This window comes from Belonocnema kinseyi, chromosome 3 (assembly GCF_010883055.1).
Source record: "Belonocnema kinseyi isolate 2016_QV_RU_SX_M_011 chromosome 3, B_treatae_v1, whole genome shotgun sequence".
Lineage (NCBI taxonomy): Eukaryota > Metazoa > Arthropoda > Insecta > Hymenoptera > Cynipidae > Belonocnema > Belonocnema kinseyi.
Window position 1 is genome coordinate 91,517,742 of NC_046659.1, and position 5,145 is coordinate 91,522,886.

Below are 5,145 nucleotides of genomic sequence, written 5' to 3' on the forward strand. Positions count from 1 at the left end.
CTATATTATTATATTATTTTTTATTATATTATTTTTACGGGAGTTGTTTTAATAATCTGATGAATGAAAAAAATTACAGAAAAAAATATCTGCTTCAAATTGTGCATTTGTGCAAACAACGCAGGTAAGTATTTTTTGACTACAACAAAAAAATCTTTTCTCATGCGAGAATAAGACCCTTGAAGCCCTAAGAACCCTGGAAGAACTTTTGTACCCAGGCGGAAAAATTATGTATAGTTTATATATAATGTGAAGTTTTATATATTATATTCATTTGTTTCATACAAAAAATGTATAAAACAAACGAATGTTATATATAATACTTCGCACTATCTATAAACTATATATAATATTTCTACCTGGGTAAAATCTAAAAGATACTTCACAGAAAAACATATATGCAATTGATAAATTACAGAAATTTCTAGAATATATTTCAAGGCGAAAAATAAAAACTTGGCGAGATTATTATTATTATTATTATTATTATAAAAAACATTTCTGTGTTGAAATGTTGTCACAGGCTTACACTGCCCAACATGCCGAAGGCATTTTTGGTTAGAGGTGGATTTTAATTTGATCATTTTGCACGGGGCTGTCCCGGTATATATATGATCAGTCACGGACGCATTTTTATAATGCAATCAAGTGATCTGATGAGAGCAGTCTGCCCAGACATATTGGACAAAGCCTGGTTTTTACCCCATCATTGACGGGCTGGGTTGCAGTGAAGTACACGATGGGGGGACCTACAGCTTAAGGTGGGTTCCGAACCACCAGAACCTCGGTAAAGGTACATTGAAAAATTTCTAGAGGTACCGGCTCAGGGATCAAACCCCGGACCTCTGAGGTGAAGTCCGAGTGTGTAACCAACTGAGCCACCGATAATAATAATAATAATAATAATAATAATAATAGTTATTATTACTATTATTATTTGAAGAAAAAGAGAGAAAATTTCATTTCACAAACTAATTTGATTGTACTGATAACTTTTTACTGGAAAGGGATTTTTTTCTTCATAGATTTTTTTGTAAGATTTCACTTCTTTTCTTAATGAAAATTCGTATTAAACAAAGCACTCGGTGAATATCGAGAAGAATATTTAATGCTTAGAATAATCTAATGCATATAAATAGTGATGATATTATAAATAAGAGCATGGTTATCAACAATTTTCTCATTTTCCTAGATATTGTATAGGTTTGAAGATTAGGTTCATAGGTTTGAATATTTTGTATAGGTTTGAAGATATTGTATTGTATTTATAGGCTTTAATATTTTGTTTAAAATTGTGGTCGACCGAACTGCTAAAAATGGAATTTCGGGCATAAAAAGTAAAACATTTCTAGAAACAATGACTAAATCTAAATTTTTTGAAAAAACACTTGAGCTTTATCTAGTCAATTTGCCCTGAAATTTCTAGACAAATCGGTTGAATATTATTGGATGCCGGTCGACTGAACTGCTTGAAAATCGAATATTGGGCATAAAAGTGAAATATTTCTAAAATTAATTACTGAATATAATTTTGCTGAAAAACTGTACTTGAGTTTCATCTACTCAATTTCACATTATCCTGCAATTTTTAGAAAAGTCGGTTAAATATTGTATAGGTTGCAGATCGACTAAACTGTTAAAATATCTCATTTTGAGAATAAAAGCAAATTGTATGTATGTATTTAATCTCTCCCTTTTATGGGGTTGAGGGCCTCCGCTCCCTGTACATATACAGTAAAACTTCCATAATTCGAAGTGAGATGGGGCGTGGAAATAAAATCGAATTACCGAAAATTCGAATTATCGAATAATTTAGTTTTCATGCGATATCTTAATAAATAAAAGATTATTACTAATAATTTAAGTTTATAATAATAAAATAAACGAATCTTTTTTATTTTGTCACTTAAATTTAACGTTTTATAATTCTTCCTTTCCATATTATACGCAAAATGATAAACTTCAGAATTGAGACGGAAAATTTAGACTAAGTATGTTGCAGCATTAGTTCCAACTATATATGGGGCAGAATACTTGAGGTGTTTCCACCTAAAATTAATTTTTTATTTAGATCGGGTCGAAATTTGTCAGAATTATAGTCCTAGTGAACCTACATTAATTCATCAAAACACAGGTTCATTTATCAACCGGTTTTCAATATACAGGAGACTGAATTTTTCAGTTTTTTACGTTAAGTTTTTCATTTTAAAAAATTTCTTATTTAAAAAAATCCTTTTGTATACTATTTGAAATCATGTAGAATAAAAAGTGGGCCGAAAATGTTTCCTTGGTTAAAGCAGCACTCGGGCACGAATACTGTGAAGTATAATGTTTCTTAAAATTATATTTAACTTTTTTTAGATGATTATCTATGCAAAAATATATAAAATACGTTATATATTGGATCTCACACCTCTTATTTCATTCTAAATGAGCGTAAACATTTCAATTTCACCTGGAAAACGTTTCCATTTTGGCAGGGGCAAAAAAAAACTTCGAATTATCGGCAGTTCGAATTATAGAAGTTTCACTGTATTTACAATTTCATCCTTAGCCTAACTTAACTACTACTTATATTCTACTCTTTCGCATTACGTAGTATAAAAAATAGTAACATTAATTCTATAATGAGTGATTTTCCAGGGCTCCCGTTTCTCTTACCATAAAGATGCATTTTCCCCTATATTAAAAACAATTTTTGCTTTTTACTGTCCTTTTTCAGGATAACCCGTTTGCCTCTGCCCTACTCCTTTGCTTTCCCTTACTTCTTCCGATTTCTTCATCCACATCACTCCCTGTCCATTATCATCCAAAATCCGTCCTACACACTCATCCACACTCAACTGTCTCTCTTCCTCTCTTGCACATTTCTCTAATACATGTGCCCATGACTCCATTTCGTATCCACATACTCTACATAAATTCTCCTCTTCATTCATCCAATATCTGCATGCACTCATTCCTTCTCCCGTTCTAAAACGTACAACCCTGCTACATTTTTCTTCCTTTTTTATTTTTTGCAGATATTCTTGTTCCGTCAACCCTTTGACTACCATATGTTCCGAAGTTCCCCCAAACATGCTTGTGTTATTCTGCTTCCCTCTCCCGTTCCCAGTTCCTCATCAAACCTCCAGGCTCTCTTAATTTGTCTAGTAACCATTTTTTCCCTCCCTACTTCTTCCCTGAACCCTTTGCTGCACATATTTTTCTGTTTAGTGAATGTACTTGAAAATTCTTACTCGGAGGTTCTTGGGGTCGCTGATTACGAATCTAAAGTCAGAATTTCGAAATTTTTAATTCAAGATGGCGATTTCAAAATTTTGAAAAAAGAGATATATGTGCTTGAAAATCTCTACTTGGTAGTTTTTCGGGTCGTTGATTACGAATCTGAAGTCAGAATTTAAAAATAAATTACATAAATGCCTACATTATTGAAATCAAAGTATTCAAAATATCATCTACGACTTCGAAGATTTAAGTATCAACGTAAACTAAATTAGATCGACTAATTTTAATTTTAATTTAGTAACTTCAAATTCGTAATCAGCGTCTCCAAAAACCCCGAGTATAGATTTTCAAGCTCGTATATCTCTTTTTTCAAAATATTGGAACCGTATAGATTTTCAAGCTCACATATCTCTTTTTTCAAAATTTTGGAACCGTCATCTATAGTCCGCCATCTTAAAATTTAAGATTTCCAAATTCTGACATCAGATTCGTAATTAGCGACTCCATAAACCCCCGTGTATAGATTTTCAAGCTCGCTTATCTCTTTTCAAAATTTTGGAAACGCCATCTTGAATTCACCATCTTGAATTTGAATATTTCCATATTCTGAATTCAGATTTTTAATTAGCGACACCAAAAGCCCCTGAGTAGGGGTTTTTAGTTTATTATGTTGAATAGATTCTTCAAAAATGAATACTTTCCAAAAAAGGCATTTTTTTAAGTCTGTTTATTTATATAACAATTATTATAAACAATTATGTCAAAAAAGCTCTACCCTTATATTCTATTGCCAATAAATTAGATAATTAACAAAAACAAATCCGACCTGAATACGTTAAAAATTAATTAAATGGCAAAAATCTTAAGTTAAGTTGGTGGGATCCCACGTGCCCCCCATGAAACTAAGGGTTAACATAATTAAGGGCTCATTTAATGCTAATTTAATGCCCTATTGCCAAATTTTATAGTACACTGTTTAAAAGAAAAACAGGCGTTACGCTAGCTTAACGTTAAGCTGGTGCAACCCCACGTGAAATAAATGATGAATCAAGTTCTGTTAATCACATAATTAAGGTCTCATTTAATGCTCATTTAATGCCCCATTGTCAAATTTATTGCTCTACTTTTTTGTTTAACCGGGGGTTACGCTCGTTTAACGTTAAGCTGACGGAACCCCATGTGAAATAAGCGTTGAATCGAGTTCTATCCTATCACATAATTAAAGGCTTATTTAATGCTCTCCAAAACCACCAAAAATTATTTACAAATTGTAAATCTGACCATACCATAATTAAGGGCCTAATATAAATTATTCACAAATTGTAAATCTGTCCATATCACACTTGTGGGATCATTAAAGGCATTAAATGAACATTAAATTTGGCAATAGGGCATTAAACAATCATTAAATAAGCCCTTAATTATAGCATGGTCAGATTTACAATTTGTGCATAATTTTTATTAAGGGTGGGTTTTCAGTATTAGGGTTGGCTTTTGGAAAATAATTTTTAGTGGTTTTGGAGAGCATTAAATGAGCCTTTAATTATGTGATAGGATAGAACTCGATTCAAAGATTATTTCACATGGTGTTCCGCCAGCTTAACGTTAAGCTAGCGTAACCCCCGCTTTAAGAAAAATAGTGGAGCATTAAATTTGACAATCGGGCATTAAATGAGCATTAAATAAGCCCTTAATTATGTGATATGACAGAACTCGATTTGGCATTTATTTCACATGGGGTTCCACCAACTTAACGTTAAGCTAGCGTAACCCCTGTTTTTTTAAATAGTGCAGCATTAAATTTGGCAACAGGGCATTATTATTATTTTTATTATTACACCATTAAGCCATTTCCCTTTCGGGGTAGGCGTGACTCACTCGGCAGGGGAAAGGAGTAGTGTGTGGATGGGATAGAGA